At 23.3% G+C, this 11,016-nt stretch overlaps 1 pseudogene; it reads right to left on the bottom strand.

Moving 5' to 3' along the window:
• Positions 1-197: 197 nt before the first annotated feature.
• LOC120265073 lies at positions 198-9,542 on the bottom strand (annotated as a pseudogene).
• Between the last annotated feature and the right edge of the window lie 1,474 nt (positions 9,543-11,016).

Below are 11,016 nucleotides of genomic sequence, written 5' to 3'. Positions count from 1 at the left end.
GGAAGTTACGTATTGCTAGATTTATGCAATTAAGATCCAAAACATTGTTCATAACGCTATTTTGATTAAAGACGCAAAAGAATTATGCATAATATTGTTCTTGATATCTATATAAGTGGAAATTTTGTTGATCAGAAAATATCCAGCCTACTCAGATTCCCATTTGATTAAAGACTCAAAAGAATTATCCATAATATTTACAACTTCATCATGACATGGAGAATATGACATGGAGAATATTCCTGTAATAAATATATATATATATATATATATATATAATGAAAAATAATTTAAAATAAAACTAGCATTTAGTAAATATTATTCAAAATCTTGTAAACACTACCTTGAGTTTCTTAATAAGTTCCTTAGCATTTGAAGCAGAGATGATGATATGGAGCCCATTTGGTTTAATGAAACCTTCCTGTACACCTTTATCAATGAATGAAAGTAGTGAGTCATAGTAGCCGTCAACATTAAACATTCCAATCTGAAACAAAGGATAAGTTATTGATTTTTCTTTTCACAATTTAAATTATGTATATGTAGAATTAAAATCAAATTACCGGCTTGTTATGTATGTCTATTTGTGCCCATGTGCTCACTTCAAAAAGTTCCTCAAGAGTACCATAACCTCCTGCATTGTAATATAAACAAAAATAAGGGTATGTATTTTCAATTACTTACTTCAAGAAATTAAATATAATGATTAATAAAATTATTTTCATAAAAGACTCATAAAAAATGGAAAGTAGCTAACAAATATTAATATATTTCATTTCTCAATGATAGTTCAATGTTTAATTAAAATCATCAACAAGTTCTAATGGAATTATATATTATATATTGAAATATATATATATATATATATATATATATATATGTATTTTAAGTAATACAAATGATGAAAGTATGATTTATTCAATTCTTTTATTATTTGGAAGTTTGAGTGGAAACTATTAACATCCACTTAATATAAAATATAGAGAGAAAATAAGTAGTTTGTATGCAATATTGAGTGATAGAAAATGTAGGTTATACAATTCTACCTGGCAAAGCAATGAAAGGATCAGAGTTTCCTTGCCATCTCTGCTTTCCTTTGGTGCATGTTTGCAACTACCTTCACTTCTACCATAGTGACACCAGTTATCTGAAAAAAAAACATAGAAAAAAATAGTAAAAAATTTAGTCTTTGATATTTGAGTTTTGAGTTTTTACTTATAAGGATTTTGTATTGTTTTGTTTGTGATTTGTTAATAAAAAAAAAATCATACCTCTTTAACCATTAGAGTCTTAGGAATCACACTGAATAGATGAATAAAAGATTTGAGTAATGCCATCAGAAGATTTTCATTAAATGAATGAACTTAAAATAATTATTCTTTAAAAAAATAAATAATACCCAAGAACATGGTTTCCACCATTAAAGACAGCTTGAGAAATCAAACCCATTAATCCAACACTCCCTCCTCCATACACTAAATCAATATTTTTCAACACCTGAAACAACAACATTTGTTAAAATCATTTTAAAAACCTTAATTCATTAACTTATTTTCAAAATGAAGAACGTATTAAAAAAAAGGAAAGAAAGAGTAATGCAAAAAAAAACTAAAAGAAAAAAAAGTTAAACCAGTTCTTTGGCGAGATCATTTGTAGCATCCCAATAACTCCACTTATTCCCTTGGCTACTACCACAAAAAACGCAAATCCTCTTGAACTTACAAACTTGTACTCTTTCTCTTTGTCCATTTTTTTCACACCGTCTATTTGTTTCTATTATAACACTGCAATGAACATAAAAAAATGAATAAAAAAAATTTACTATGATGAAGATTAGAATAATAGTTTTAACAAATCAAAGAAACAAACTTGCCTTCAATCATAAGCTACTAAGAGATCTGCATATTGTAGAATGGCACACATTAAACATTAGAAGAAAGCAATATGTGTGTGTGTGTGTATTTTAAATAATGAACATGTGAAAAGATGGGAAGTTGTAGCAAAGCATGCGAGTTATCTTCTCGTTATTTGTAATTTTTTTAAAATCTGTAGCATTTATTTATATATTAATAAGAGTTCAACAAAAAATATATATATTAATTATAAGCAATCATAAATAAATATATTATTATTCTTAATTTATAAATATATATATTACTTTTAAAGGAAAATTTTAGTTCTTCTGTTACTGGATAAACTCAAATCATCGTGCAATAAAAAAAATGAAATTATTATAATATATAGAGACAGGGAAAGTAAGAGAGTGGCTTTATGCATGTATGTTAATGTTTTATATTGTTATATTTTTTTAGTATTTAAAAATTCAAATTAATTGAACTAATTGTTATAGTTTACATTATGAATGTAATCTAATTATATTATACATTTTTTAAAGTTTTAGCTTTCTTTTTCATTTTTTTTTAACTTTATTTTCAATGGGATGGTTAAGAGACCTTCGCATAATATATAATTTTTTTGCCATGTATTTTCAAAGCTTAAAAGTAAATACATAAGTCATTCTCTGCGTCTTCAAATATTGGTGCAATACATTTATTAAATATATTTGTATATATATTATTTGCATTAATTAATTTAATATATTGAATTTTCATTATCTCCTCCATCGAATCTTTTATTTTCTAATGGATGATTATAATTTATATTGATTTATACATGCATATAACTAATTATTTATTTAAGTGGAGTAAACCTTTAAAAGAAATAGTAAGAGTAAAGAAAAGAATATAGAACATGACATTTCGATATAAAAATTTAAAAGCACATACAAATATCATCTAATACCAAAATCTCTTTAAAATGATACAATTGTGTCTTCAAAGTAATTAAATATACGTAAATATTTGCTGAGCCATAATTACCAAATGAGACATGGGCAATGAGATGTGACAAAAGTTACCAAGCTTTTACTTGTTATATGAAAAAAAACCTTTTTGTAAAAAAAATCATTTTATTGATTATTTATTTCAATTAAATATAAGAAAATATTTGCTGAGCCATAATTGACTAATGAGACATGGGTAATGAGATGTGACAAAAGCTACCTGCAAGCTGATTTCCATAAAATTCCAATATCTAATGCTATTTGCTATTAATAAATAAAACAAAAATATTTTTTATTTTTTTATAAAATTAGTTATATGAAATTATTTGTTTAACTATATTTTAATATCATCTCATGTAATAACTAAGCCATGTTTGATTGGATTTGATGGATAATATTTTAATCTCACCTTCGATGGTTAATTTCTCATTCATAACATTTTTTTTATTAAATAAAATATATAAATTATACTAATATATAAAATAAATTTTAAAAAACCTATTTAAAAAAATCTAGATTAAGCTTTAAAGAAATGAATCGCGCACAGCATAACATTCTATTATCGGACTGATATGGTCTGCTGTGTTAGACCTTGAGCCCACGATATTCGCATCAACTGCATCTTTCCCTATGTACTGACAACTTTTCTTAATGTCTTGTTGTTGAGAGGTGGCCATGTTGTGTAGACTGCTTTCTTGTTGTCCTCAAAAGCATTAGAGTTCATGAGTGGTCATGACTTGGTTGTTGATAGCCATATCAATTTCGTCACGTGTTAGAAGAATATATTGTTTACTTTAATAATTATAACTGAGTGTCATCCCACATCTTCTCTTGTTGAAATTGATGTTATCTACCATGCATTGAGAGTTTGTCCATTCTTATAAAAAAATAAATCAGTAGAGAATAAAAGCTTATAATGATTTTATTAATATGTTAAAGTCATACAAGTATACATACTCTTAATAATATATAATATATGAATATTATATTAAAAATGTTTGCATTATTTTAAAAACTATATAAAATATTATATAATATTTAATTATATTATAAATCATTACTATATAATATTATCAATAAATATTAATATTGCTAAATTTGTGATTATAATATAATATTATTTTAAAATGTTATATAGTTATACGCTATGAAGAGTATATAAAACCTAATCAGAGTATGAATATTAATAAAAATATATAAATAGTATATTTGATAGTAATATAATAAATTTATGATATGCATATATTTTATACAAACTACTTTATAATATTTATTAATATGATTTTATACTATTAATATTTATATGTTAAAAAAAATTTAATGTTTAATAAATTTATTTTACTTATAAAATGTTGTTAATCAGTTATTTTTATTATTATAATTAATTATATAGTATTATTATCAATAAGGTTCTTTATTTTAATAGTGATAATTAATATCATCATTTTTTTAAATCATTATGTATGTGTGTGTGTATATATATATATATATGGAGAACATTAATTGAAAGAGAGGAGAAAAAGTTTTTTATTTTTATTTAACACATGAAGACAATTCTTTAAAAAAATCAAGAGGAAAGTCACAAATTGCAAGTGATCTTTTTTAGGATAATTCATAACTAAATCTTCATTGCTCTCCGATTGTTCGGAAGTATCTTTTTTCATATTAATCTTCAACTCCTACAGCTCATCAGTAAGTTTAGAAAATTTGGCAGCCAAATTCTCATTAGCATCTTTTAAATCCTAAATTTCATATTTAAGTCCATATAATTCCCTTTCACTAACATCTTTAATGGAAATATTATATATATTCTGAAGATGTCTTATAGCCCGCAAAGCTGTTACATTTTCTAATTTTTTTTAAATACGCCTTAAATCCAGATTTCTCATGTTTTCCAAGTTTGTCTTCAAATTTCACCTTCGCTACAAAACTTGGTCCATGATCTAACTCACTTTTCTCACATTCATAACTTGCTGGGAGTAACTTTAATTTTTCAAGTATTTCCTTCAACATTAATTTTAGGGCTGTGCACGGACCAAAACCGGACCGGACCGGTTAAACGGTTTCTTTATTATTGGAGCCGGGCCGGGACCAAATACTGAGGAAAACCCGGACCGGTCCAAACCGTTTTGGACCGGTCCGATCAGTTTGAGTCATTTTTCAACCAATTTGTTCCAATCCGGTTCGGTCCGGTTTTTATGAATTAAAAATTAAATTAATAGAGTGGTCATTTAATATATAGAGTTAAAAACAAACAATCGACTTCATTAGCAATAGAAAATTTACATATATATATATATGAGAGAGAGTTTAAGGTAAAAAATAACTCATGCAGGGCAAACCGGTCCGTCCGGTTTGGACTACGATTCCAGCGGAACGGACTCGGACCGTCTGGGAACCGCTTTTCAAAAATCGGACCGGACCGGGTTAATAATGAAAGCCGTTGGAGCCGGACGGTGGTTCAAAAACCGGTCCGGTCCGGTTTACTGAGTTTAACCGGTTTTTTTGAACAGCCCTAATTACTTTTAGATTGCGGGGCAACAACTATAACTTCTTGATTTTTCAATTTTTAAAAAATTTACCTGCAAATAAATTCAATTATCATATTATTATAAACAAATATTAATAAAAAACTAAGGATAATAAAATAGAAGATTTTTTTTATGTATAAAAAAATAATATGTTTACTTTTACGCTCTTTTTAAAATAACAAATTATTCTTAAAATATTTCCAAGTATAAACTTCAGTTTTTTTTAAAAAAAATAAAAGCTAACTAAAACATTATATATATATAGCTTATTGTTAACGTCTGAACTATATAGAATATAAAAAATATATAAATAATCAGATATTATAAATGCAAAATTTAAAACTAACAAAAATCAACACATACTTATATATACATATACATAGCTATTGTTAATGTCTAAACTATATAGAATATTTAAAAATATATATAATCAGATATTATAAAAAAAATTAACTAAAAAAAATCTACACATGCCTGGCTATTGTTGAAGTTAGTTGCAATGAGAATTTTGTTTCTATGTATATATATAGAATGATTTTAATTGTTATAAAAATATTGTTAAATAAAAAAGTAAATTGTTTTCTCACGGGTTTAATTGCATGCTGAATAATTCATACATGTTTTGACTTTTTTAGCACCCTAACAACTTTTATCAATGCATAATCATTGATTGTTAGCATACTGCATTTGGTTAAATTTGTTTGGATATGGTTAATAGTGCATGCATTAAATAAAAGTAGTGTAAAACCAACTGATTTGAAAGCAAATCTTTATTTGCATTGAGGAAAGAATCGGCTTCACATGGAAAAAATAACAAATAAAGGAGAATCTTTGTGTAGGACTGCACGACTATCTATGTTTTTCGGTCCACGAAAGCTCTATTATTGGCTTACCCCTTAAAGTAGAGTCTAAAGGCGGGATTTCAGAAAAATATCATTCTTTACAGCAACCCTAAAAAAAATAAAGCTAGAATATGAAAAGGCATGGAGACATTTCATATCGTGTCTTTCTCAAGACAAATTATTTAATAATATATATGATTTAATAAAATTATTTTAAAATTGTTTAAAAAATTATTTAATCAATAAGAATTTCAAAATTATATATGATTTAATAATACAATGAATTATTATGTTTACAATATAATTTACTTACATAGACAAATATAATTAATTGATTACGATATATATTGTTGAGGTAAATAAAAAATATTAATGAAAATTAATTAGTTCAAAAAACTTTCACACTTAAATCATGTTTGAAGTGTTAATGTTTAATCATGTTAGAAGTGTTAGTGAAAAATTTAATCATTTTTTAAGTGGCAATTAAAAAAAATAAGGAACTTTTTTGCTATTTATAATTAGTATCATTATGAAATTATTTCAACACTGAGTTTTTTTAAAATATTTTAATTTAATCGAGAAACTATATTGAGATTATAAAATAAAATTAATATGTCAGTAATTCTGGACAAGGACATGTGATTTATTTTTTGGCATTAAAAATAAATTTTTTTTTCTATTTATTATTTATACATGTTCACCATATTCAAATTTGAAAATTTGTTTTTAATTATTATTAAATAAAAAATATTTTAATATTTTTAAAATTACATTTATCTTTGATATCAATACACATTAAAAAATATTATTGTAAAATTTTTAAAATTAAATTTATCTTTGATTAAATAATTTTTAAAATCATCTTTAATGACGACATCTATTGGTCATCTCAAGCCATGTCTATATCATTTTAAACTATTATCGTTGAAGTTGTCCCTAATATTCGTGACTTCTAATTTATTTTTGATAAATTTATTCTTTATGAAGCATGTAAAGATAAACTATATTCAATTAATATGAATTAATTTCAAGCTTTTAAAAAAATATAATGGCACATTCATTGTACTTGTTGATTTTTAATGGAAAAAAAATACCATTCTTTACAGCAACCCTAAAAAAAATTAAAGCAAGAGTTTGGAAAGTCATGGAGACATTTCATAGCGTGTCTTTCTGAAGACAAATTATTTAACAATATATATGATTTAATAAAATCGTTTTAAAATTTTGTTAAAAATTATTTAATTAAAAAATTATATATTATTTAATAATACAATAAATTGTTATGTTTAAAAAATAATTTAGTTACATTGACAAATATAATTAATTGATTACGATATATATTCTTGAGGTCAAAAAAATATTCATGAAAATTAATTAGTTCAAAAAATTTTAACACTTGAATCATGTTTGAAGTGTTAATGTTTAATCATGTTAGAAGTGTTAGTGAAAAACTTTAAACATTTTTTAAGTGGCAATTAAAAAAATAAGGAAAACTTTGTTGTTATTTAGAATTAGTATCATTATGAAATTATTTCAACACGGAGTTTTTTTAAAATATTTTAATTTATTCGAGAAACTATATTGAGATTATAAAATAAAATTAATATGTCATTAATTGTGAATAAGGACATGTGATATATTTTTTTCCGTTAAAAATAAAAGTTTTTTTATTTATTATTTATTCATATTCACCATATCTAAATTTTAAAATTTGTTCTTTGGTATCAGTACATATTAAAAAAAATATTTTAATAATTTTAAAATTACATTAATCTTTAACATCAGTCCATATTGAAAAAAAATATTATTGTAATATTTTAAATTACATTTATCTTTGATTAAATAATTTTTAAAATTATTTTAATAATTATTTAATCAATAAAAAAATCAATTAATTATAAAATGAATTACTTTTTTTACAAAATAATTTAGTTACATAGACAAATATAATTAATTAATTACTATATATTCTAGATGTAAATATAAAATATCAAGAAAATTAATTAGTTCAAAAAACATTCTCATTGGAATCATGTTTGAAGTGTTAATGTTTAATCATGTTTGAAGTGTTAGTGAAAAAATTTTAAACATTTTTTAAAAGACAATTAAAAAAAAAATAAGAAACGCTTTGTTGTTATTTAGAATTAGTATCATTATGAAATTATTTCAACACCAAGTTTTTTTCAATTATTTTAATTTATTCGAGAAACTATATTGAAATTTGTAAAAAAAAAAAATGTTATTTTAATATTTTTAAAATTACATTTTATCTTTGCTTAAATAACTTTTTGAATTTGTTTTAAAAATTATTTAATCAATAAACAAACAAAATTATATATGATTTAATAATAAAATGAATTATTATGTTTACAAAATAATTTAGTTACATTGACAAATATATTTAATTGATTACTATATATTCTTGAGGTAAATAAAAAATACTCATGAAAATCAATCAATTCAAAAAACTTTTCTTATTGAATCATGTTTGAAGTGTGAATGTTTAATCATGTTAGAAGTATCAGTGACAAATTTAAAACATTTTTAAGTGGCAATTAAAAAAAATAAAAAAAGCTTTGTTAAAATAAAATTAATATGTGATTAATTGTGGATGATTTATGTTTTGGCATTAAAAATAAAAGTTTTTTTTTCTATTTATTGTTTATTCATTCAACATATCCAAATTTGAAAATTTGTTTTTAATCATTATGAAATTCAAAAAAAAAATTTATTTTTAAAATTACATTTATCTTTGATATCAGTACACATTATAAAACAAAAATATTATTTAATTTGGTAAAAGATAATTAGTTTTTATTAATGCAAAAAAATGATTAATAATTTGAAAATATGAAAGAAATATATTTTTTAAACACAATCAAAATTATAAACAAATCTGAGAAATTCTAAGGTTTTATAAATAATGAAAATAATTTTGTAATTTTAAAATAAATTATAAAAAGCATTGAAGCGTGCAGGCGTAGTGGTGATGGTGCCATGAAGGATGCAGACGTCAAGGATTTGGTGATGGTGCCATGAATGGTGCAGGCGTCAAGGATTTGGTGGACATGTGAGGAGGCAAGGTCGGAGGAGAGAATGCAGTAGGTGAGGGAGCTGAGAGCGAGGGTAGCGTCCGTCAAGAGGGCGAGCTAACCGTGCAGATGGAGTCGGAAAAGAGGGTTTGGTTGGCAAAGGAGATGAAGGGGCGGTGGAGGTAGTAAAGGCGGAGACAGCGAGTGGTTTGGGAGGAGGGTGTGAGGAAATACTGACAAAGCACCTGATTGTGAAGGTGCCGGCGTCGAGGTTGGGATTGGAGACCAGCGTCATGGAGACATTTCATAGCATGTATTTCTCAAGACAAATTATTTAACAATATATATGATTTAATAAAATCGTTTTAAAATTTTGTTAAAAATTATTTAATTAAAAAAACAAAGTTATATGTGATTTAATAATACAATGAATTGTTATGTTTACAAAATAATTTAGTTACATAGACACGTATAATTAATTGATTACGATATATATTCTTGATGTTAAAAAAAAATATTCATGAAAATTAATTAGTTCAAAAAATTTTCTCACTTGAATCATGTTTGAAGTGTTAATGTTTAATCATGTTAGAAGTGTTAGTGAAAAAATTTAAACATTTTTTAAGTGGCAAATTAAAAAAATAAGGAAAACTTTGTTGTTATTTATAATTAGTATCATTATGAAATTATTTCAACACTGAGTTTTTTTAAATATTTAAATTTGTTCGAGAAACTATATTGTGATTATAAAACAAAATTAATATGTCATTAATTATGGATAAGGACATGTGATTTATGTTTTGCCGTTAAAAATAAAAGTTTTTTTCAATTTATTATTTATTCATGTTCACCATATCCAAAGTTTAAAATTTGTTCTTTGATATCAGTACATATTAAAAAAATATTTTAATAATTTTAAAAATTACATTAATCTTCGATATCAGTACATATTGAAAAAAATATTATCGTAATATTTTAAAATTACATTTATCCCTTGATTAAATAATTTTTAAAATTCTTTTAAAAAGTATTTAATCAATAGAAAAAAATCAAAATAATATATGATTTAATTATAAAATGAATTATTATGTTTACAAAATAATTTAGTTACATAGACAAATATAATTAATTGATTATTATATATTCTAGAGGTAAATAAAAAATATCAAGAAAATTAATTAGTTCAAAAAACTTTCTCATTGGAATCATGTTTGAAGTGTTAATGTTTAATCATGTTTGAAGTGTTAGTGAAAAAATTTTAAATATTTTTTAAGTGGCAATTAAAAAAACATAAGAAACGCTTTGTTGTTATTTAGAATTAGTATCGTTATGAAATTATTTCAACACCAAATTTTTTTCAATTATTTTAATTTATTCAAGAAACTATATTGAAATTTATAAAAACAAATATGTTTATTTTTAATATTTTTAAAATTACATTTTATCTTTGCTTAAATAACTTTTTAAATTTGTTTTAAAAATTATTTAATCAATAAACAAACGAAATTATATATGATTTAATAATAAAATAAATTATTATGTTTACAAAATAATTTAGTTACATTGACAAATATAATTAATTGATTAGTATATATTCTAGAGGTAAATAAAAAATACTCATGAAAATCAATTAATTCAAAAAAATTTTCTCACTTGAGTTATGTTTGAAGTGTTAATGTTTAATCATGTTAGAAGTATCAGTGACAAATTTAAAATATTTTTTAAGTGGCAATTAAAAAAAAAAAGCTTTGTTAGAAATAAAAATTAAT

This window comes from Dioscorea cayenensis, chromosome 7 (assembly GCF_009730915.1).
Source record: "Dioscorea cayenensis subsp. rotundata cultivar TDr96_F1 chromosome 7, TDr96_F1_v2_PseudoChromosome.rev07_lg8_w22 25.fasta, whole genome shotgun sequence".
Classification (NCBI taxonomy): Eukaryota; Viridiplantae; Streptophyta; class Magnoliopsida; order Dioscoreales; family Dioscoreaceae; genus Dioscorea; species Dioscorea cayenensis.
This window is presented reverse-complemented; position numbering and strand designations above follow the sequence as displayed.